General features: G+C 45.8%; 1 protein-coding gene and 1 pseudogene across 1 annotated transcript in view; one reads left to right on the forward strand and one right to left on the reverse strand.

The window, feature by feature from the left end:
- LOC126418738 (uncharacterized) overlaps positions 1-26055 on the forward strand; it is a 264483-nt gene that overhangs the window by 178288 nt on the left and 60140 nt on the right. The window lies entirely within an intron of this gene.
- On the reverse strand, positions 17693-17811 carry LOC126420128 (5S ribosomal RNA; annotated as a pseudogene).

Here is a 26055-nt window from a genome sequence, read left to right on the forward strand (position 1 = left end):
CCATTTGAACCATTAGTTCTAAGTTCTAGGGGACTGACGACCACAGAAGTTAAGTCTCATAGTGCTCAGAGCCAATCTATCATTACATCGCGAATGACCTCCACATATTCACGTTTCTAAGCGTCATTGTTTTAAAATTGTTCGCATTATATCTTCGAGTCTACTGACGTGAAAGACAATCCTTTTAAGGAGCGCTGGAAGAGTCGCTGGAAAGAACACGTGGTGGGCCGTGCGGGGACGGGTCTGTTGGCCAGAGCAAGGCGAGCTGAGAACCATCTGTGCTACAGCGAGCAGCCCCTGTCGCCTCGCATTAGGTGGAACATCGATTGTGCTCGGGAAATGGGGGACGCGCAGACTTATGCAAGAGCTGGTGGAGTGATTGCATCTTGGCGGAGAACCCTTCCTCTCTTCCCTGCCCTCTGTGTGTGTGTGTGTGTGTGTGTGTGTGTGTGTGTGTGCGTGTGTGTGTGTAAGGACCCGCGTTCGGCGCGCATGCGCCAATGCGTCGAGCCGGGGTCCATGACCGCTGCACAAAAGACTCAACAGGCGGGAAAGCGCATTCGTGGTGTGCTCCACACCCGGTATATGTGGATTAAAAAAGGCCGAGGGGTGCAAGAGAGAGGGGAGGTGGGGGAGGGGAAGACCGAAGCCTGTGACAGCAGTGCCTGGCAAATTTCTCGTGACGAGTTCTCGTATTGCACTGCGGGCTGCATAAAAAAAAAAAAAATCTGGCGCTTTTGCAATACACACAAAAGAGACAGCCGTCGTCAAAGGCCCGACGTGGCTGTCTGCAGCAAATGAGACCTAAACGAGAACCACAACCGGCCTTCTCAAGTATAATTATCCCTGCTATGAATATGAAAATATGGCAGGCTCTTTGGGGCTGCAGCTGATTTTAATGCTTTTCGTTAGAGGTAGTTTCTTTAGAGAATGGGGGGGGGGAGGCGGGAATGTCACGGAAAGTTAAAATTTCGTTAACAGCTGTGTTATTAGGGACCCAAAGATTGCTCTGTTAAGCATACGAGAACAAAACAGCTGCTAGTTACGTCGTTCCTTGTGCGAACGACATTTTTACTTTGCGCCGGAATATGCGCTGATTTGAAACTTCCTGGCGGATTAAAACTGTGTTCCGCATCAACGGTTTTTTTTTTTCCAAGGACTCAGATTGAGAAGTGCTTCCTTCTGAACCAACTTTCTTAAAAATAGCTGAGGACTTCTCATGCTCTTCAGGATCTCCATCATCTTTAACATCTCCTTCTTCCTTACCATTCTGATAGGGATTTTCTCTAAACCTGGAAATGTTATCATCTCTAAATTCCTTGTTGTCTTTCCGCAAGTTTTGGCGAAAAGATGTGAAATCTTCCGTTTCAACAAGACAACGAGTAAAAGGTCGTAGCTTCTCGCCATTTTCTTCCTTATTTGTAACAAGAATAGCTTTTGTGAAGGCTTGCTGGAGATTTTGATAACTGACAGCAGCAAGCTGCTCATATCCTTCATTTCCTTGTAGTTCAAATGGTTCAAATGGCTCTGAGCACTGTGGCACCCAATTTCTGAGGTCATCAGTACCCTAGAACTTAGAACTACTTAAATCTAACTAACCTAAGGACATCACACACATCCATGCCCGAGGCAGGATTCGAACCTGCTACCGTAGCGGTCTCGCGGTTCCAGATTGTAGCGCCGAGAACCGCGCGGCCACTCCGGCCGGCCCTTGTAGTTCCTTATTTTCTTTATTATGTTGGTAAACTCTTCATATCTTTTTTCCTTTTCAGATCTGACAAAACGTTTTGTATCTTCTTCTTTATCACTAAACGTAAACTCTGTGGCAGTTGGGAGCTGAATCTGCTCATAACCATGTACAGTCTCCGTTTCATAATCGGAACTTCCGAACGCGAAAAACCGCTTCATTTTCAGCAAGTTTTCGAGACTTTACACCAAATTTATATCAACAATCTCAACACGTGCTAAATATCATGAACACTTCAGTTCTGTCACCCTCCTGCTCCAACACGAACAGCTATCCAAGCGCGGCTCAATACCTCTCCTCACAGATCTACTTCCGCTGTACCTTATCTCGTACCTTTCAAAGTTCTGCGAAACTTAGAGCTAGCACTGTTGGAAGATATGATACTGCCTAGACAAGGCTTACTTTGTTGTTTCGGATTCATTACTTTTCATTGCGGTTAGTTCTAACTTATTTAAACTGTTGAGTCTGAAAACTTATAATTTCATCAGATTTTGTAAGCGGGACCTATAATGATAATTTAAGTCTGTCGGACAAGAACCGGTGTATTTTTTTTTTTTTACCTTACAAGTTCTTTAGGAAATTAGAGCTATTCCGCGGTAGGGAACCAAAAACTTTGTTGTTTTTGCGTTAAAAAGGAGGGCCAAAAAGGCAGAAAAGGGAAACAATGAGCAACATAAAACATCGCCACGTAAACTGCCTCCAACCCGCTGTAAGATTTGTCAGCAGGAAATCCGAATTGGATTGAGCAGTAGCACGGGACAAAAAGTGGAGCACGTCGCGGTAATGAAGAAAAGAAAGGAAATCACAAACAATCACCGCCTCAAAAAGTAAAACTGAAATATTAGGCAATAAGCTCGCCACGCTTCAAAAAAACGAAAGTACCTGGCATATCGTGCCGCAGAAAACTAGTTAAACACATAAGCAGGCGACACTCCTCGTAATTTCTTCTAGATAACTACTCCTATTTCATTGGCGAATTTGTATTTAAAATCTGGTGGGCCATAAAAAGATAATAATTAAAAAAATACCCTAGGATAAAGTGTAGTTGCAATGACTAGGAGTGAGAAATACTTTCATTAATGTTGAAATTAACGATATGAAAGCTGATCGTGTATCCATATACAGGGTGTTACAAAAAGGTACGGCCAAACTTTCAGGAAACATTCCTCACACACAAATAAAGAAAAGATGTTATGTGGACATGTATCCGGAAACGTTTGATTTCCATGTTAGAGCTCATTTTAGTTTCGTCAGTATGTTCTGGACTTCCTCGATTCACCGCCAGTTGGCCCAATTGAAGGAAGGTAATGTTGACTTCGGTGCTTGTGTTGACATGCGACTCATTGCTCTACAGTACTAGCATCAAGCACATCAGTACGTAGCATCAACAGGTTAGTGTTCATCACGAACGTGGTTTTGCAGTCAGTGTAATATTTACAAATGCGAAGTTGGCAGATGCCCATTTGATGTATGGATTAGCACGGGGCATAGCCGTGGCGCGGTACGTTTGTATCGAGACAGATTTCGAGAACGAAGATGTCCCGACAGGAAGATGTTCGAAGCAATTGATCGGCGTCTTAGGGAGCACGGAACATTCCAGCCTATGACTCGCGACTGGGGAAGACCTAGAACGACGAGGACACCTGCAATGGACGAGGCAATTCTTAGTGCAGTTGACGATAACCCTAATGTCAGAGTCAGAGAAGTTGCTGCTGTTCAAGGTAACGTTGACCACATGACTGTATGGAGAGTTGTTTCCGTACCATGTACAGCGTGTGCAGGCACTATCAGCAGCTGATTGGCCTCCACGGGTACACTTCTGCGAATGGCTCAACCAACAATGTGTCAATCCTCATTTCAGTGCAAAGGTTATCTTTACGGATGAGGCTTCATTCCATCGAGATCAAATTGTAAATTTTCACAATCAACATGTGTGGGCTGACGAGAATCCGCACGCAATTGTGCAATCACGTCATCAACATAGATTTTCTGTGAACGTTTGGGCAGGCATTGTTGGTGATGTCTTGATTGGGCCCCATGATCTTCCACCTACGCTCAATGGAGCACGTATCATGATTTCATACGAGATACTCTACCTGTGCTGCTAGAACATGCGCCTTTACAAGTATGACACAACATGTGGTTCATGCACGATGGAGCTCCTGCACGTTTCAGTCGAAGTGTTCGTACGCTTCTCAACAACAGATTCGGTGACCGATGGATTGGTAGAGGCGGACCAATTCCATGGTCTCCACGCTCTCCTGACCTCAACCCTATTGACTTTCATTTATGGAGGCGTTTGAAAGCTCTTGTCTACGCAACCCCGGTACCAAATGTAGAGACTCTTCGTGCTCGTATTGTGGACGGCTGTGATACAATACGCCATTCTCCAGGGCTGTATCAGCGCATCAGAGATTCCATGCGACGGAGGGTGGATGCATGTATCCTCGCTAACGGAGGACGTTTTGAACATTTCCTGTATCAAAGTGTTTGAAGTCACGCTGGCACGTTCTGTTGCTGTGTGTTTCCATTCCATGATTAATGTGATTTGAAGAGAAGTAATAAAATGAGCTCTAACAAGGAAAGTAAGCGTTTCCGGACACATGTCCACATAACATATTTTCTTTCTTTGTGTGTGAGGAATGTTTCCTGAAAGTTTGGCCGTACCTTTTTGTAACACCCTGTATACTGTAAAGTGAATCGTTGCACATTTCGAAGCAAAATGGTTCAAATGATGTACGGAACACGTAACTAATGGACTAGGTGCTAGGTAGCAGCCCCAGTAGGCATTCATCAGTCCCTCGGAGCCCAGGGCCGGCGCGCGGGTAGTGGGCGCCACTTAGTGGCGGCGGGTGTAATGGCCGGCTGTGATTGCGTGGCGGGCGCAGAGGCCGGGGGCAACGCGGAAGCAGGTGGAGCGCTTGTGCTGGAAACGCGGGCGTGCGGGGGCGTCGCCGGGGCGCGCGTGCACCTGCCCCAGCATTTGCATGCTAATGGCCGGCGCGGCGCCGCCTCCCTGGCGGCGTGACTAGACCACGCTCCCAGCAGCGCCGCGAAAGGTCATCCTCCCTGTCTCTCCCTCTCTCCAGGCCAGAGACTCGATCAGTTCAGTGTCTTCTAATGTAAAACTTTCCTGTGCAGAGTCACTTAAGGGGACGGGGGTGGTTAGGGGGGGGGGGGGGGTAGGACGTCAAACGGGCCGACTTGGAACAGGAGAGGCACCACAGGACATTTTAATTTCCACTGTCTATAATTTTGCAAGTAAATTCATAAAACTTTGTCAGCATGACCACGAAGGATTCATGATTCACACTCGTAGCAGCGGAAGTTCAAAAACATTACAAAATAATTTTTTTTTCACTTACTATTGCCTGCATTTGTTGCTATAGGTACACTTTTCTTCATAAGTAAGAGAGACTATTCGATGAATTTTGCACAGCATACAAACCGTACTTACAGGTGTCTGAAACTCTAGAATCTATTTAATTTATGAAAAACTGAATGAGCTGTTACCTTTTAAATTTATGTTTAGAAAAAATCTAATTTTGTAGTTAGTTATCTCAATTTTTACCACAGTTTTTAATAGATTTGGAAAATTCTAGAGTTTCATACACTTGTAAGTATGGTTTGTATGCTGTGCAAAAGTCATCAAAGAATCTCTCTTACTTGTGAAGAAAAATGTACCTATAGCAACAAATGCAGCCAATAGTAAGCGAAAAAATGATTAAGTTTCACATGTAAACAAATTTATTTTGTTATGTTTTTGAACTTCCACTGCTATGAGTGTGAATCCCGAATCTTTCCTGGTCATTCTGACAAAGTTTTATGAATTTATTTGTAAGAGTATAGACAGTAGAAAATAAAATGTCCTGTGGTGCCTCTCCTGTTCCAAGTCGGCCCGTTTGACGTCCTACCCCCCTTAAAATTGCAACCAGTCGTCTAGAGTACAGAGATATCTACATGGCATTTCGCAAATTATTTCATTTATTTCATTTCATTTATTCATCAGGTTCCATGCGAGCCAAAGTTGCTTAGTGATGAAATGAGTCAGCACTTAATTTACGTAAGGTTGATTCGAAAATTGTCCGCCTCGGTAGCTGAATGGTGCCGGCACGGTAGCTCAGCGTGTTCGGTAAGAGGATTAACTACCCTCTGTAACAAAAACAAAACAAAAAACAAAAACTGAGTGAAAGGATCAACGAAGAACCTAGACGGATGTCATCGGAATTCCGCCCCGAACAAATTCAACGAACAATATAGAACAAAAAGAGTTCAACCAGAAAAAAAAGAAAAGAAAAGAAAAAAAGTGGTCAGCGCGGCAAAATGCTATGCAAAGGGGCCTGGGTTCCATTCCCGCCTGGGTCGGAGGTTTTCTTCGCTCAGGGACTGGGTGTTGTGTTGTCTTCTGTGTTAGCAGAAGAGCCAACACCGTGTTACGAGTGGAGGCCAAAATGTACGCGTTTTAGCTCACGCAGGCTGGCGTGAGGAGGGAAGAACTATACTGACGTGAGGTCTGGAAGCGGACGTAATTAGTTTGATACGTAACTTTAATCCATTAATGATGAACGTCGCTCTTGACCGTACGTGAGTCACAATATTATCTGTTCAGAATACCTTCTTGAAGAATATGGCTTCTAGTAACTGAATAGGGCGCCTTGCTAGGTCGTAGCAAATGACGTAGCTGAAGGCTATGCTAAACTGTCGTCTCTGCAAATGAGAGCGTATGTAGACAGTGAACCATCGCTAGCAAAGTCGGCTGTACAACTGGGACGAGTGCTAGGGAGTCTCTCTAGACTAGACCTGCCGTGTGGCGGCGCTCGGTCTGCAATCACTGATAGTGGCGACACGCGGGTCCGACGTATACTAATGGACCGCGGCCGATTTAAAGGCTACCACCTAGCAAGTGTGGTGTCTGGCGGTGACGCCACACTGTCTTCATCGTCATATCATCCCTAGCGACCCGCAATTCGCCGCAGTGGCGTCAACTAGAAAGACTTGCCCCAGGCGACCGGTCTACTCGACGGGAGGCTCTAGCCACCCGACATTTCATTTTAATTCAAAAATTTATTATCAAGTTAATTGAAGCATTAGTGAAACACGCAGGAATTGTGAGCGAATTTACGAATAAATAATACATTACAGAGGTTTATTCTTAACTGCTACTACATGTGTACAGAAAACGAGGAAGGAAACCTTTCATCTTGCAATTGAATACTGTGGGTTTATTATTCAATTTTCTTTTTAGCTCTTCTGGAAGTGTACTGAAAATGAAACCTGCTGAACAGCGCACATCTTTCTGTACGATATTTGAGGAAGGAGTTGCTCGACTGTACATCGTTTTGCCGTCTAGTATTCACTGAATGAATGTTGCAGTTTCTGCAGAACGAATCAATATTATCGACAACAAATTCCATAACGGAATATATGTTAGAATTCCGAGACACGAAGTTCGCGAATTGACACCACAGATCAGTGTGATCACTGTCTTCGGGGCTACGAACATTCTTGGGGAGTGCACAAACCTGTACCAAATATAACACACCACAGTTTCACCAAATGCGGCCATACCAAATATTTCTTTACTTTGATGAAGTAGTTTTCGAACCTTTTCAGGTACCTGTCCGAATGGGGAAAGCAGGAGTTTACATATTCTCACACCCCTGAATTGAAGATGAGCCTAGGAGGACTCGAAAACTGGTTTACGAAAATAAACAAATATTTCGTAATCAGCTGGTCATAACTAAATATAGTTATATTTCATATTACAAACAGTCGCGGGGTCCTAAGTCGATCACAATGGATAAGTACCAATATTAGCTCTAATTCTACATCTATTCTCAGCAAGCTACCATTAGAGTATATGGTAGAGGCTGTATTGTCTACCCGTTCCATTCCACCAGCAAAAGGTGTGCGGCCATAATGACTAGAAAAATTCGGGCTTGTGGAGGGGTTCTGGGATGAGCCAGGGGGAATATAAAATACATCCTACATAATACGTAAGATTTTTCAGCTTTTCTTTAACGGAGCTACATGAAGCAATGAACCCTCAACGCGCTTCTTTTTGTGTATACGGTGCACGTCCCTCGTATATCTCACACGATATAATTCCAATCGCTGAGCGACGAAATACAACGCAGTACCTCCGAGCCATCACAATTGGTGGGATCTGCCTGGATTGATTTCTCCTTCTTTATTTCATTATTATGAGCTACCGAGGTATTTGCTCTTGGGCCACACGAGAAGTCTCATTTGCGGCCGTGGAGAACAGCAAGCAGGGGTCCTGCCGAGGTGAGTCACGTGTGGAGACAAAAGAACAATGGTTGCAATGCAGTTTCGGCGAAATGCTGGCTCAGCCGCAGAAACTTAATGGGAGCCCGGCAATTAAGGCTAGCGTGTCCTGTCAGCGTGATCCGACTGTCTGAGTGTGCGTGTCAACGACTCCACCGTTTATAGAGCTATTTTCTGCACGTCACAACTCCGTTGATGCTTACTGCGTATTTTGAAATATTCCAGTATAAATATCTTAGACGGGGAAACCAGGGAAGCAATACCAGCTCTAAAATCAAGTTATGGAGACTACTGGAAATGAATTTAACTGCATACAAATGTTTCGCAGACATAGAAAAAGCCTTTTGTAATTTCCAATGGGACGAAATGTCTGATGTGTTGAAGAGAAGCAGGAAAAGACAAAGATCGAAGAATGGTGCGGAAGGTTTTTGGTTCCAGAGAACCAACTTCGGATCAGAGTAAGTCGGCTAAAAGAGTAACCTGCCAGTCTGCATAAGTAATGCGCATGCTACATCTCGGAACAATGCGTGCAGATAATAATGTTAACAACCCGAATACTACCACACTAACGTTTTGTTGTACGATGTACAATACATACTGTTTGTAAACTTAGCCGGATACTCTTGTAGCCGACGTAATCAGACCAGTAAATAGTTCGGAGGAACCGAAAACGGCCACAACAGCAGAATTATATGCAATCTACGCGGACAGCAAAATTTATGTAAAGTTAATATAATGTGTGAATGAAGAGGTCCGAGAACCAACTCAAAAACTCTGCGTGTAGAGATACACAAATCACGTGATGAACTAGCGATAAGATAGCTTCAATCGAAGGTTGCAGAGTGTTGCCCTGCGCTATAAATCAGGCACTTAATTCCGAAGTGCAAGTACTTGGATAAACCACACTGCTAACCCGATAATCAGTACGCAGCTGAAATATGCCAACACGGTAAGTTTAAAGTTTTCTCTTAGCGCCTGCAGTTAACGCACGACTACTTTTCAATAATCACTCCATCCGTTTTCAATTTAACTTTTCTATGGTTTCGTGCAGAAAAGTTTTTTTGTGGTCGCGTTGTCCGATAACGCCACTTGTTGCATTACGAAGGACACCACCGCTTACAAACCAAAGAGACGGCAAGTCTTCCGAAAAAGCACGACGTGTAGCGTGCGGCTTTATAAAACAATACTAAAGACTAACAGGACAATCGTTCCCACAAGAACACGTCTGTCCGTCATAGCAGTTTCACTGCTACATTTAATTCTCTGCGGGAGCCGCGCGAATGCAAAATGATCTTCAACTGTTGTATAAGGATCATCATTGCTACGCCAGTACGCCAGAAACGCTTGTCTGTGGGAGCTCGTTCTTCATTGCGATTTGCGATAATATGATGGAATAAACACAAAATTGCAGAGTAATATACACTATGTGATCAAAAGTATCCGGAAACCCCCAAAAATATACGTTTTTCATATTAGGTGCATTGTGCTGCCAGGTACTTCATATCAGTAGTCATTAGCATCGTGAGAGAGCAGAATGTGCCGCTCCGCGGGACTCACGGACTTCGAACGTGGCCAGGTGATTGGGTGTCACTTGTGCCACACGTCTGTACGAGAGATTTCCACACTCCTAGGTCCATCGTTTCCGATGTCGTACTGAAGTGGAAACGTGAAGGGACATGTACAGCATAAAAGCGTACAGGCCGACCTCGTCTGTTGACTGACTGAGACCACCGGTTTTCTCCTCAGATTGCGAAAACGTTCTGTTGGCACCCACTTACGTAAGGAGAAATGATCATCGCGATAAAATAAGAGAAATCAGGGCTCGCACAGAAAAATTTAAGTGTTCGTTTTTCCCGCGCGCCGTTCGAGAGTGGGACCGGTAGAGAGACAGCTTGAAGATGGTTCATTGAACTCTCTGCCAGGCACTTTATTGTGAGTAGCAGAGTAATCACGTAGATGTAGATGATGTTGTGTCTCCAGCCATCAACTACCAACTGACTTGAATCAGTTTTTAGTTGGAGACACAACATCGTTGTTACAGGTAGTCTGCGAAAACCAGTTCATATATGTTGGCCACTGATGAATGGTGTATACAATTGAAGTTGACCCCCTCAGCGTCAGTTAAGGCTTGAAAATAGTGCCCTGAAACAACGAAACCTTTAGCCACGTAATAAATAACATCGTAAGGACGGCTGTAGGTTTTCCATCTTATTACGAAAGTGAACAGCCGAAGTCCCTCAAACCTCCAATCAAAAGGATGGACATACAAAAAGTTGTTTCATTTTACGTTGTACACAAGCGACCTGCCAAATATGAGTCCAATAGGTCTGGCATGTCTGAGACCTTCCCCTTGTAAGCACCGCGGTTCTGAACAGAAGTCTGAGATTATGTCTATGAGATTATGTCTATGCAAGCGTGTAAATAACGGTAATGTCATTTGCTCCAGACGTTTCTGCCTCCATGTGGAAGACTCGGTCTAACTTTTTTTCCGTTTCTGTGGAGGGTATTTCTCTTTCTTCCTTCCCTAACTCAGATTCCTGTGCTTTTTTCGTTTCTACCTGTGGTCTCACGAACTGTGTCAGCATTGTTTCTGACAGACCGTACGGGCTCGGTATGAATGTGCGCCGTTTCCTGGCTGGTATGTATTCAGCAGGTGGTCAGGTGCAACCACATCCACGTGGTTAGTTAGTTGCTTGGTTGGTTTGAAGGGGCAGAAGGACAAGGGAGTCAACAGTGACGTCATCAGTCCTTCGTTCAGTGGGTAGTTCATCATAAACGCCGTTTATCGGCAGCCTGGTAATTGTGTCAATTACGATTTAAATAATAAAGTACTGTCCCGTTTACGTGTGGTGTAGCACGACAGGTTCACGAAGTTCCTGAAACGCGTCGTGTTACGCAAAACGTAACTGACGCAATATTTGATTACTTAAATAATAACTGCTTTTTACTGAAATGTTCTTCATGAGGGAGGGGGTGGGGAGAGTGAGATGACCCTGCCCCCTTCCCTTTGGATCCGCACCAGGTGAACTGCATCACGTAACTTAAGCCGTCGGCAGGCGGGACGAAGCAGCCGGCGTCGACGTGCATGCAGACGGGGTGTGCAGCATCACGAGACGCAGCTCCGCCGCCATACGGCATTCACTGGCTAATGCCAGCCTGTGCTCTCAGCGCTCTATGGCGGCGGTTGTCGGCTTTCTTCGGCTTGCGTACCATACAGTTTGTTCACGAAAATGAGCGCGCGGGATACCTACACTAGCTCTATTGAAAAACGCATTTCCTTTCTTGACCAAACGCTAGTCATGTTGGTCTGTTTGTGGTTTTCATAAATAAAAGCTTCAATACCCGTGAACGTGTGAAAGGACAAAAATGAAAGATATATGTCCACTCAGTGCGAACATTAGCTGGTAAAAGTTCACCAAATCGAACAAACTCACTCTCACAGAGAGCGCACTTACGTTCATATAACATCAAATATTACAGAAATTAATTGTATTTCTTTCATAGGAAACTCCTACAACCTTTTTGTATACATCTGGATGCCAACTCTCTACCCTTTCACCCTCACTACTGCAACGCGGCGCCTTAACCAACTACGCTGTACCGAAAATCTCGAACTGTTGTTGTTGTTGTGGTCTTCAGTCCTGAGACTGGTTTGATGCAGCTCTCCATGTTACTCTATCCTGTGCAAGCTTCTTCATCTCCCAGTAACTACTGCAGCCTACATCCTTCTGAATCGGCTTAGTGTATTCATCTCTTGGTCTCCCTCTACGATTTTTACCCACCACGCTGCCCTCCAATGCTAAATTGGTATCCCTTGATGCCTCAGAACGTGTCCTACCAACCGATACCTACTTCTAGTCAAGTTGTGCCACAAACTCCTCTTCTCCCCAATCCAATTCTCCCCAATTCTATTCAATACCTCCTCATTAGTTATGTGATCTACCCATCTAATCTTCAGCATTCTTCTGTAGCACCGCATTTCGAAAGTTTCTATTCTCTTCTTGTCCAAACTACTTATCGTCCACGTTTCACTTCCATACATGGCTACACTCCATACAAATACTCTCAGAAACGACTTCCTAACACTTACATCAATACTCGATGTTAACAAATTTCTCTTCTTCAGAAACGCTTTCCTTGCCATTGCCAGTCTACATTTTATATCCTCTCTACTTCGACCATCATCAGTTATTTTGCTCCCCAAACAGCAAAACTCCTTTACTACCTTAAAGTGTCTCATGTACTAATCTAATTCCCTCAGCATCACCCGACTTAATTCGACTACATTCCATTATCCTCGCTTTGCTTTTGTTGATGTTCATCTTATATCCTCCTTTCAAGACACTGTCCATTCCGTTCAACTGCTCTTCCAAGTCCTTTGCTGTCTCTGACAGAATTACAATGTCATCGGCGAACCTCAACGTTTTTATTTCTTCTCCGTGGATTTTAATACCTACTCCAAATTAGTGAGCTCGTAATTCATGTTAGAGTCTTCTTCAGTCAGCGATATTTTACTAATTGACATTTATTTATAATAAGACCTAATAACAACGACACGTTTTCATGAATCTTTAAAGGGCCATTGCCTTAAAACAGCTTCCTCTCATAACAAGCGAGATATAACGCGAAAACAAACACAAAAATTCTTTAACCACCAATATGGCGTCATCCGTCATTTTATTACAACAAATCGTACCGATAAAAATTCCTTCTAGAGGCGTCCAATGTGCTGGTTCTTAGAAATGGCATACTTAACATAAAACCCAGTCAGTATGGGTTTCTGCCTAAAACTTCAAACACAGTATAGCGTTTTGTTTCCTGCTTTTGACGTAGGAAGCCTTCTTGCTTCCTATTGATTCTTCTTTACGTGGCACGCTACTGAAATGTCACAGAACTTACACTCGCGGTAAAAGATTAGTACACTCTTTAACAGGTTTCCAGTTCACTCAAGACTTATTGTTGCCATAGTGGATACGGAGTACATGAAATGATTACATTTTACAGATCAATAGCACAAGCGGTTCTGAGGTACCAGGTATCGACCCGTGATGAAACACCCATATTAGTGCGTGGTGTAGCCTCCATGGGCGGCAATGCAGGCCCTAACTTCAAATGTTCAAAAGTGTGTGAAATCTTATGGGACTTAACTGCTAAGGTCGTCAGTCCCTAAGCTTACACAATACTGAACCTAAATTATACTAAGGACAAACACACACACACCCATGCCCGAGGGAGGACTCGAACCTCCGCCGGGACCAGCCGCACAGTCCATGACTGCAGCGCCTAAGATCGCTCGGCTAATCCCACGCGGCGCAGGCCCTAACTCTAGCATCTAGATGGCGAATACAGTCCTTGGATACGTTATGCCACACGTGATCGAACTGCTCACGTAGCTCTGCAAGAGTACCAGTCACTTCTCGTCCCATCATAATCCACACGTGCTCGACTGCAGACAGTCCGGAGATCCTGCTGGCCAGAGCATACTGAGTTTCACGGACAGTGTGTGGGCGAGCATTATCCTGTTGGAATACCACACCCCCTTCTTGTTCCAAGAACGTCTAAAGAATGGGTCCAATGACATTCTGCACGTACCGAGCGCTAGTTAGCGTCCGCTCCAGAAACACCACAGGCGAACGAGAGTTGTAGCTTACCACTCCCCAGACCATAAGGCTCGAGGTGGGCTCAGTGTGTCTTGAATGAATGCACTCTGCGAGACAGCACTCACCTGGTCTAGATGGTACGCGCACATCCATATTCCAGGTCATGCTTTGACGGCACCAGTTAAGCCGTGCACAGTGGTGTGCCGTGAGAGTAAACCGGGCTATAGGTGTGCGTTCCCGTAGTCCCATTGCTAATAACCGGTTTGCAACAGTTCGTGTTGATGCGTCTGGGCTCAGAAATTCTCATCTGTGTTGTGGTAACTGTACGATCTGCCACTGCTTCCCTTACAATATGACTATCCTGGCGGGAGACTGTGCAGCGTGGACATCGAGAACCCCATCTACGGGTGTGAGAATGTTGGCGTGACTACTGATACCAGCATGAAACTTCCTGGCAGATTAAAACTGTGTCGCCGACCGAGACTCGAACTCGGGACCTTTGCCTTTCGCACGCAAGTGCTCTACCAACTGAGCTACCCAAGCACGACTCACGACCCGTCCTCACAGCTTTAGTTCCGCCAGTACCTCGTCTCCTACCTTCCAAACTTCACAGAAGCTCTCCTGCGAACCTTGCAGAACTAGCACTCCTGGAAGAAAGGATATTGCGGAGACATGGCTTAGCCATAGCCTGGGGGACGTTTCTAGAATGAAATTTTCACTCTACAGCGGGGTGTACGCTGATATGAAACTTCCTGGCAAATTAAAACTGTATGCCGGACCGAGACTCGAACTCGGGACCTTTGCCTTTCGCGGGCTTGGTAGAGCACTTGCCCGCGAAAGGCAAAGGTCCCGAGTTCGAGTCTCGGTCCGGCACCCAGTTTTAATCTGCCAGGAAGTTTCATATCAGCGTACACTCCTCTGTAGAGTGAAAATTTCATTCTAGAGTTGATACCAGCATTGTTGCACTACTGTCACAGCACGTCCAACTTATGTTGCTGTCCTCCGAAAGTACCATCCCGCCACTCGGAATTCAACGATTTGACCCCTTCCAAACTCTCTCAGTTGGCTTTCGGAAGCACGAGTGCGTATCCGTGGCATGATTGCCTGCTTCACACGTTTGCATCATACTGAGCTTTCTGGCTGTGAGCATTCCCTACTAAAGGGTACGTGCAGATGGTGCTCCGTTAGCTATGCCACTACGCTATTTGGTGGTGGACGACGTTGCAACCACACCCCAAGTGGCATATCTCATCATCAGATCAAAATCTACGTCGTCTTTTCCCGCAGGTGTTCGATACAGTTACGCACTGTCGCCTGATAAAACGGCCTACGGAATATCAGACCAGCTGTGTGGCTGGATTGAAGAGTTTTTAGCAAACAGACCACAGCATGGTGTTCTCAATGGAGAGACGTCTACAGACGTTAAAGTAACCTCTGGCGTGCCACAGGGGAGTCTTATGGGACCATTGCTTTTCACAATATATATAAATGACCTAGTAGATAGTGTCGGAAGTTCCATGCGGCTTTTCGCGGGTGATGCTGTAATATACAGAGAAGTTGCAGCATTAGAAAATTGTAGCGAAATGCAGGAAGATCTGCAGCGGATAGGCACTTGGTGCAGGGAGTGGCAATTGACCCTTAACATAGACAAATGTAATGTATTGCGAATACATAGAAAGAAGGATCCTTTATTGTATGATTATATGATAGCGGAACAAACACTGGTAGCAGTTACTTCTGTAAAATATCTGGGAGTATGCGTGCGGAACGATTTGAAGTGGAATGATCATATAAAATTAATTGTTGGTAAGGTGGGTACCAGGTTGAGATTCATTGGGAGAGTCCATAGAAAATGTAGTCCATCAACAAAGGAGGTGGCTTACAAAACACTCGTTCGACCTATACTTGAGTATTGCTCATCAGTGTGGGATCCGTACCAGGTCGGGTTGACAGAGGAGATAGAGAAGATCCAAAGAAGAGCGGCGCGTTTGGTCACAGGGTTATTTGGTAACCGTGATAGCGTTACGGAGATGTTTAGCAAACTCAAGTGGCAGACTCTGCAAGAGAGGCGCTCTGCATCACGGTGTAGCTTGCTGTACAGGTTTCGAGAGGGTGTGTTTCTGGATGAGGTATCGAATATATTGCTTCCTCCTACTTATACCTCCCGAGGAGATCACGAACGTAAAATTAGAGAGATTCGAGCGCGCACGGAGGCTTTCCGGCAGTCGTTCTTCCCGCGAACCACACGCGACTGGAACAGGAAAGGGAGGTAATGACAGTGGCACGTAAAGTGCCCTCCGCCACACACCGTTGGGTGGCTTGCGGAGTTTAAATGTAGATGTAGTGTACTTTGTCTTTAACGTGAGGAAATGGCTCCTCAGCGCGAAACAGCGGGAATTGACAAATCGTAGAGGGCCACACGTGAGCGTTAGCTGACTCTTGCCGTGTGCCGATAGCTTCAGCAACGGAAGGGAAAGTGTTCCGGCCGCGGCCGCGGGGTGTTTGGGCGCGCTCCCCCTTAAGCCGGAGCCGGAGCTGGAGTAATTGGCGGGTGGCCGCGGGGGCAACGCACGCAGCCCGGCAGCGGCTCCGCGCTACGCACGTGCGTGCGCCGCTTTGTGCTCCGGTCATGGACCTCGGCCGCCACCAGCCGCCGACCGCCGACCCGAACCTTCTGCAGACGCGCCGCGCCGCGCCTCTCCACCCCCGCGCCACACTGCAAGCAAATACGCATGCGCAGACGGGCGCGCCCGTACTGTCCCGCGTAGCCAAACACACGCACACTACCTGCTATGTGCGAGACCACACACACACACACACACACACACACACACCAACTCACTCTCTCTATTCGAATTACGCTTCCTGTGTCCCAGTTCCCGGGGCTCCGAGTATCGGGTTCTGTGTAAAACTTGAGAAGTTTTAGCGAGCATCCTGCACACGCATGGCTTTCACTCGAGGGGAGAGCGTGTCGGTTTTACCTAAAGCAGGACCGGCGTAGGAGAAGCAAAGTAAATTCAGCCATTTATTAACTTAAACCACTTTTACACGAGCTGCTTTCTTGCCTCAACCGACTACTAGTGGAAAGTGAGTCTACTGCGACACCCGCGGCATACTGATCATGATCTGAGTCTCGCCTTAAACGAGTGGTCGTTTTTGTTTACACGTCGGCGCCAAAAATTGCGTGTGTCTTGAGAGCTGTTTACTGTGCAGCTTTGCTTATGAACTGAGAGGAATGAATGACCTTTGTTGCCGGCCGAAGTGGCCGCGCGGTTCTGGCGCTGCAGTCTGGAACCGCGAGACCGCTACGGTCGCAGGTTCGAATCCTGCCTCGGGCATGGATGTGTGTGATGTCCTTAGGTTAGTTAGGTTTAACTAGTTCTAAGTTCTAGGGGACTAATGACCTCAGCAGTTGAGTCACATAGTGCTCAGAGCCATTTTTGACCTTTGTTTTTCATTTTTCAACAAACCAGGTGGCTAACCAGCCGCCTGTGGGTATATGGCTGGTCCTTTTTTTACCACAAAAAATACTTTTGTGATATACCCAACAAGGTTTTCTGGTCTCTTAGCCATCGTGAGTGGCCGCAAGTTTGTTAGCTTCCGGCCACCCTCGATGTTGCCCGTCCCTGCCACGTGGAGGCGCACCAGCTTCTGCGTTTTTCACCTTTATCTTTTATTCTTGAGTGATATCACATTTCTGTGTACAAGCTTTAACAGTTTAGATGCAATTTGGAATTCAATCTCGAGATGTTTTACGAAAAAGGCTTTAAAATAAAGAAGGAAACAAATGAAGGACCATTCTTCTTTTAAAAATTCGATAAATATTACGAGAATTAAGGAACTAAACTCCCTCAGAAGATGCCTCAGAAGGCCCAATGGAGCCGACCGACCGCCGTGTCATCCTCAGCCGAAGGCGTCACTACTCGTGGATACGCAGTGGGGTGTGGTGAGCACCCCGCTCTCCCAGTCGTCGACAGCTTTCGTGACCGGAGCCGCTACGTCTCATCAAGTAGCTCTTCAACTGGCTCCACAAGGACTGACTGCACCCCACCCCGATTGTCAACAGGGCTCGGCAGACCTGAACGGTCACCCATCCAAGTACTAACCAAGCCCGACAGTGCTTAACATCGGTGATCTGACGGGAACCGGTGTTACCACTACGGCAAGGCCGTAGGCTTAAGGATTTGCCAAGTTTATATGACCAAAGCAAAATTTATAGTAGATATGCATATATACTCAGGAAACCACTGTGAAGTGCATGGCATCGTACCCGTTGCTAGGGTTTCTTCCCATTCCGTACACGTATGGAGCGCGGGAAGAATCATTATCTAAATGTCTCCGTGTGTGGTGTGATTAATCGAATCTTGTTCTCACGTTTCCAATGGGACTTTGCAGAGATGGTAGGCCTACGGTAGATTCTTCACACTGCTGGAAACTGAAAGAAAGGGAAAAGTGTCGCTGAAATATTTCAAAACACCGACATTTATTTGCTCGAGAAATACAGAGCCTTTTACTGTACCCTTGCGTCTTTTATTTTCTTGTGTCAAATAACATGACAAATTATTTTCACTTTGATAGATATGTCGATACAATTTTCATTAGAAAACCTTTGTCTATTCAAATTCTTATTTATGTACAGTGTATGAATTTCTTTGTCCACGTGCTGTAGAATCTATCCGCTTCCTTTGGATGTATTCGTCACCATATGCATGAGGTATTTTGCTTTGAGCTTAATTTGTTGCTGTAAGGTACGACTTGTTGATGGCTCTTGCATTTTAGTCTTTTGTGTTCAAAGCAAAGTCATGTTCGTAGGAACTTTGATCTAATCCGGTGCCTTATTTTTACTGCAATGGCTACTTTGGAAAGACGATTGGCACCGCGCTCTTCTCCAAAACCTCATTAAAAGTCAGTATCTCCTCATCTTCCATTCCGCACATGTGCACAGTTTGTTATAATACTTAGCTCCGTAGTAACTACGAATTTTGTTGCACTTACTTCTTTATGGCCGAGGGTGGCCGAACGGTTCTAGGCGCTGCAGTCTGGAACCGCGCGACCGCTACGGTCGTAGGTTCGAATCCTGCCTCGCGCATGGATGTGTGTGATGTCCTTAGGTTAGTTAGGTTTAAGTAGTTCTAAGTTCTAGGGGACTGATGACCTCAGAAGTTAAGTCCCATAGTGCTCAGAGCCATTTGAACCTACATCTCTCCAACTGAAAAATCCGAAAACCATTTGACACGGTGACGCAGTGCAGACTGTTAACGAATGTACCAGTGTATGGAACAGGTTCAGAGATATGTGGGAGGCTCGAAGATTTCTTAAATAACAGAAAGTATGCTGTCCTCAACGACGAGTGTGCATCAGAGACAAGGGTTTCGTTAGTGGCGCACCAGGGGAGTGTGACAGGACCGCTGTTATTTCCTATGTACATAAATAGACTGGCGAGTAGGGTGGACAGCAATGGAGGTTGTTTGCTGATGATATTGTAGTGTATGGGAAGGTGTTCAAAAATGGTTCAAATGGCTCTGAGCACTATGGGACTCAACTGCTGAGGTCATTAGTCCCCTAGAACTTAGAACTAGTTAAACCTAACTAACCTAAGGACATCACAAACATCCATGCCCGAGGCAGGATTCGAACCTGCGACCGTAGCGGTCTTGCGGTTCCAGACTGCAGCGCCTTTAACCGCACGGCCACTTCGGCCGGCGGAAGGTGTTGAAGTTTGAAGGCTGTAGGGGAATACAAGATGACTTACAGAAAATTTCTTTTTGGCGTGATGAATGGCAATTGGCTCTAAATTTAGTAAAATATAAGTTAATGCGGATGACTAGGAGAAACAAATCCGTAATCCAGAATGAGATTTTCATTCTGCAGTGCAGTATGCGCTGATAAGAAACTTTCTGGCAGATTAAAACTGTGTGCCGGCCCGACACGCGTTAAGATTTTTTTTTTTCTTTTTTTTACCCAGAGGGTAGCTAACACTCTGACCGAACACGCTTGAGCTACCCAAGCACGACTCGCGCCCCGTCCTCGCAGCTTTACTTCTGCCAGTACCTCCTCTCCTACCTTCCAAACTTAACAGAAGCTCTCCTGCAAACCTTGCAGAACTAGCACTCCTGAAAGAAAGGACACTGCGGAGACATGGCTTAGCCACAGCCTTTCTTTCAGGAGTGCTAGTTCTGCAAGGTTCGCAAGAGAGCTTCTGTTAAGTTTGGAAGGTAGGAGACGAGGTACTGGCAGAAGTAAAGCTGTGAGTACCGGCCGTGAGTCGTGCTTGGGTAGCTCAGTGGTAGAGCACTTGCCCGCGAAAGGCAAAAGTCCCGAGTTCGAGTTTCGGTCCGGCACACAGTTTTAATCTGCCACATCCGTAATGTTCGGATATAGCGTTAGTAGTGTCCTGCTTGACAGTCACGTCATTAAATTTTTTGTCGTAACTTTGCAATGCGATATGAAATGGAACAGGCATGTGAGGATTGTGGCAGGGAATGTGAGCGGTCGACTTCGGATTATTGCGAGAATTTTCGGAAAGTGTGGATCATCTGTAAAGGAGATCGCATATAGGACGCTGGTTCGACCCACTCTTGAGTACGGCTCGAGTGTTTGGGACCCGTACCAGGTCGGATTAAAGGAAGACGTCGAAGCAATTCAAAAGCGGAGTGCTAGATTTGTTACAGGTAGATTCGAACAACACGTAAGTGCTACGGAGATGCTTCGGGAACTCAAATGGAAATCCCTGGAGGGAAGGCGACATTCCTTTAGAGGAACTGGCATTTGGAGCCGACTGCAGAACGATCCTACTGCTGAGAATGTACATATCGCATACGACCGCGAAGATAAGGCACAAGAAATTGGGGCTCATATGGTGGCATATATACAGTAGTTCTTCCACGGCTCTATTTCAGGAAACATTCCTCACACACAAAGAAAGAAAATATGTTATGTGGACATGTGTCCGGAAACGCATACTTTCCATGTTAGAGCTCATTTTATTACTTCTCTTCAAATCACATTAATCATGGAATGGAAACACACAGCAACAGAACGTACCAGCGTGACTTCAAGCACTTTGTTACAGGAAATGTTCAAAATGTCCTCCGTTAGCGAGGATACGTGCATCCACCCTCCGTCGCATGGAATACCTGATGCGCAGATGCAGCCCTGGAGAATGGCATATTGTATCACAGCCGTCCACAATACGAGCACGAAGAGTCTCTACATTTGGTACCGGGGTTGCGTAGACAAGAGCTTTCAAATGCCTCCATAAATGAAAGTCAAGAGCGTTGAGGTCAGGAGAGCGTGGAGGCCATGGAATTGGTCCGCCTCTACCAATCCGTCGGTCACCGAATCTGTTGTTGAGAAGCGTACGAACACTTCGACTGAAACGTGCAGGAGCTCCATCGTGCATGAACCACATGTTGTGTCATACTTGTAAAGGCACATGTTCTAGCAGCACAGGTAGAGTATCTCGTATGAAATCATGATACGTGCTCCATTGAGCGTAGGTGGAAGATCATGGGGCCCAATCAAGACATCACCAACAATGCCTGCCCAAACGTTCACAGAAAATCTATGTTGATGACGTGATTGCACAATTGCGTGCGGATTCTCGTCAGCCCACACATGTTGATTGTGAAAATTTACAATTTGATCTCGTTGGAATGAAGCCTCATCCGTAAAGATAACCTTTGCACTGAAATTAGGATTGACACATTGTTGGTTGAGCCATTCGCAGAAGTGTACCCGTGGAGGCCAATCAGCTGCTGATAGTGCCTGCACACGCTGTACATGGTACGGAAACAACTCTCCATACAGTCATGTGGTCAACGTTACCTTGAACAGCAGCAACTTCTCTGACTCTGACATTAGGGTTATCGTCAACTGCACTAAGAATTGCCTCGTCCATTGCAGGTGTCCTCGTCGTTCTAGGTCTTCCCCAGTCGCGAGTCATAGGCTGGAATGTTCCGTGCTCCCTAAGACGCCGATCAATTGCTTCGAACGTCTTCCTGTCGGGACACCTTCGTTCTGGAAATCTGTCTCGATACAAACGTACCGCGCCACGGCTATTGCCCCGTGCTAATACATACCTCAAATGGGCATCTGCCGACTCCGCATTTGTAAACATTGCACTGACTGCAAAACCACGTTCGTGATGAACACTAACCTGTTGATGCTACGTACTGATGTGCTTGATGCTAGTACTGTAGAGCAATGAGTCGCATGTCAACACAAGCACCGAAGTCAACATTACCTTCCTTCAATTGGGCCAACTGGCGGTGAATCGAGGAAGTACAGTACATACTGACGAAACTAAAATGAGCTCTAACATGGAAGTTAAGCGTTTCCGGACACATGTCCACATAACATATTTTCTTTCTTTGTGTGTAAGGAATGTTTCCTGATAGTTTGGCCGTACCTTTTTGTATTATGGTTCAAATGGCTCTGAGCACTATGGGACTCAACATCTGTGGTCATCAGTCCCGTAGAACTTAGAACTACTTAAACCTAAGTAACCTAAGGACATCACAAACATCCATGCCCGAGTCAGGATTCGAACCTGCGACCGTAGCGGTCACGCGATTCGAGACTGATGCGCCTAGAACCGCACGGCCACACCGGCCGGCCCGTTTTGTATTACCCTGTATATGCGAGTCCTAATACTGTGGATCACATTGATCGGTACTACTCGACGCGATCTTACCAGCAGTGCCTCTGACAGGGACACTGCTGGTAAGATCGGGCGGCAGCAGAGCGGGGCGAGGGGCAGCGACCGTTAGGGCTGGCGGCGGCCTTACGGTGCATTGAACTGAGTGAACTGCCAGCCTCATCAGCTGGGAGCGACCACCATCTCCACGTAGCGGTCGTCGCGCTGCCGCTGCCCGACCGATCGGCTGCGTCACGTGACCCGCGGTCGACCACCCACAATCAACCTGCCTCGGTACACCCGCACATGTGTGCAGCGGCCCCCGGCTCGAATCCCGATGGGGGTACATGATTTCGTCACTGCTGCTTGGCCCGCAATGGCAGCAGATATGTTAGGGTCTTGCTCACGATCACCACACATACGCATCTGCACTCCAGAAGCCAGCCACCTGGCGGTGTGTCGCGGAGGGTATTTATGGTACCACTAGCAGATTCTCCCTTCCCTGTTCTAATCGCGAATGGCACGTGGGAAGAATGATTTTCGGTAAAATCTCGGGACGAGCTCTAATTTCTCGAATTTCCTCGTTGTAGTCATGTGAACGAAATGGACAGTGTCTTGAAAGGAGGGTATAAGATGAACGTCAACAAAAGCAAAACGAGGATAATGGAATGTAGTCGAATTAAGTCGGGTGATGCTGAGGGAATTGGATTAGGAAATGAGACACTTAAAGTAGCAAAGGAGTTTTGCTATTTGGGGAGCAAAATAACTGATGATGGTCGAAGTGGAGAGGATATAAAATGTAGACTGGCAATGGCAAGGAAAGCGTTTCTGAAGAAGAGAAATTTGTTAACATCGAGTATAGATTTAAGTGTCAGGAAGTCGTTTTTGAAAGTGTTTGTATGGAGTGTAGCCATGTATGGAAGTGAAATGTGGACGATAAATAGTTTAGACATGAAGAGAATAGAAGCTTTCGAAATGTGGTGCTACAGAAGAATGCTGACGATTAGATGGGACTTAACACTGAGGTCATCAGTCCCCTAGAGCTTAGAACTACTTAAACCTAACTAACCTAAGGACATCACACACATCCATGCCCGAGGCAGGATTCGAACTTGCGACCGTAGCGGTCGCGTGGTCCCAGACTGAAGCGCCTAGAACCACTCGGCCACTCCGGCCGGCCTGGATGATGACTCCTACATATTTTATAGTAGTCACTCTTTCCCGCAATTTCTCAGCAATAGTGTAATTCTACAGTAGTGTACTCCTCCAATGTAGGCGCAATATGTACATTTATTGGCAATCCGACTCAACTGACAGTTGCTACTCCAGTCATCACTCGTCTGGAGGTCTTCCTGCAATTCACTACTGCTGCCGTTGCTGCTCTGTTACAGACAACCGCATCAACTGCGGACGGTCTTAAAGAGCATCCGACGCTTTCTATCATTCATATAGATTGCAAATAATAACTGTCCTATCATACTTCCTTCAAGAACTCCGGAAATTACCTTTACATCTGTCGTTTTTGTTGCGTTAGGAGCGACGTGTTGAGTTCTGTCTGTAAGGAAGTCTTGGAACCCGTCACAAACCTGTACCCATACAGTCCGATAACTGTCTGAATTAAATATCCGAACGTCCTGGAAGTATACATCTGCAGATGAACCTAGTGCGACTAGCAAACCACCGTACGGTTTGTGGCGGCAGGTACGTAGCGTAGCAGGATAATCTCTCGCTATTTCATTGGCACTCGAGGAGTAGCAGAAATGAGAACGGCGAGAAACTAAATACCAGAATTGGTTATCACGAAGTAGAAGAAGTAAAGGGATTCCGCTACCTAGGCAGCAAACTAACCAATGTCGGACGGAGCAAGATGAGATGAAATGCAGACGAGCACTAGAAGAAAGGGCATTCCTGACCAAGAGAAGTCTGGTAGTACCAAACATAGGCCTTAAACTTTGGAAGTTTGGAGCACAGCAGTTGATGGAAGAGAAACATGGACTGTGGGAAACCCGGAACAGAAGATAATCGAAGCTTTTGAGATGTGGTGCTACGCACGAATGATGAAAGTTAAATGGACTGATTATGTAAAGAATGAGGAAGTTCTATAGGCGAGGAAAGCGATGTATGGAAAACACTGACAAGAAGAAGGGAGATGATGATAGGACATCTGTTAAGTTAGTAGGGAATGGCTTCCACGGTACTACAGGGAGCTGTAGAGGGTAAAAACCATAGAGGAAGACAGAGATTGGAGTCCATTCAGCAAATAGTTGAGCTCTTTGAGATGAAAAGGTTGGTGCAGGAGAGGATTTCCGTGACGGGCCGCATCGAATCAGCCAGAAGACTGATCACTCAAGGAACTCGAGAAGAAATACTCTCAATATACCACTGCATAGCCTCAAATTTCTCCTTTATTACCATCCTGGTCATTATGTGAGATGTATGTTGGTGGAAGTAATGCGTTTTTGACTCATTTTTTAGAGTAGCCTTCTGTAAGTTTGTAAGACCTTCCACGACACACGATGCCCCTCTTTTGTCGCGTCCCCTCGTGCAAAGTTTCTTGAGAATTTCTAATGTTACTCTCAGATAGGTACCAAATGATTTCTTTTTAGCTCTATGGCCCGTCCAATGATATTTGTGAAGTATAGCTTGGATCACAACGGCGGTTCAAACGTCCGACCACCTATCCTGATATAGGTTTTCCGTTCCCTAAACCGCTAAAGGCGAAATCCGGGATGGTTCATTTGAAAACGAGCGTCAATTTCTTTCCCCATCCTTCCCCAATCCACGCCTGCTCTCTGCGCTCGCGTCTCCGTGTCTTAAGACTCGTTGTCGACAAGACGTTAAAACCTAATCTTCCTGCGCTCTTTCTTCTTCACGCAGCCGTCTCTCTGCTGGATGGAACAGTGTGGTTTATCTTCACTGGGACTGAAACTAAGGCTACTCCTCGCCAGCAGTTGCTGTTGAATATGTGAATGATAGTGAACAAATAGTCATAAAGACAATATTGAAAGTTACCTGCAAAAGCCAAGGGCCCGGCTTCAAGTTCCGATCAAACAAACAGTTTTAAGTTGCTAGAATGGTTTGTACGTAAGCAGGCGAATAGTAGTGGACCGATGTGCTATAGCAAGGGTTATTATACTACGCGACATATCATAAAACATCTTCATTCCCCCCATAGCGTGCATTACATTTACATATGTCGACTTTGTTCCGTTGAGAGCGAACTTTTGCCCGCAGAATATTTAGAGTTGGTTTCCGTGTTTGTGTAGCCAAGGTGATGCTATTTAGCCATTTTGGTGTTTATTGCAGGTAATATGAATTTAATACGACATGCATTCGATAGCAAGCGAGTATATAAATTCTCAATCAGCAAAGGACTTGGAAGACCAGTGTAACGAAATGGGATAGTGTCTTGAAAAGGGGCTGTAAGATGAACACCATAAAAACTAAAACAAGTGTAACGGAGCGCAGTCGAATTAAATTGCGTGATGGTGTGAGAATTATATTAGGAAATGACACACTGGATACGGTAGACAAATTTTGCTGGTTGGGGAACAAAATAATTGACGAAAGCAATAGTAAATGAATATGAAATGCAGACTTGCAGTAAAAAAGAAAGTTCTATAAAAGAGTGATGTATTGGCATCGAAAATAAATGTAAGTATTAATATGGCTGTTATGAAAGTATTTGTGTGCATTGCACCCTTGAACGGAAGCGAAACGTGGACGATAAAGAGTACAGAGAATAAGATAAAAGTAGTGTTACAGAAGAATGCCGAAAATCA

This window comes from Schistocerca serialis, chromosome 9, assembly GCF_023864345.2.
Source record: "Schistocerca serialis cubense isolate TAMUIC-IGC-003099 chromosome 9, iqSchSeri2.2, whole genome shotgun sequence".
In the NCBI taxonomy this organism is placed as follows: Eukaryota; Metazoa; Arthropoda; class Insecta; order Orthoptera; family Acrididae; genus Schistocerca; species Schistocerca serialis.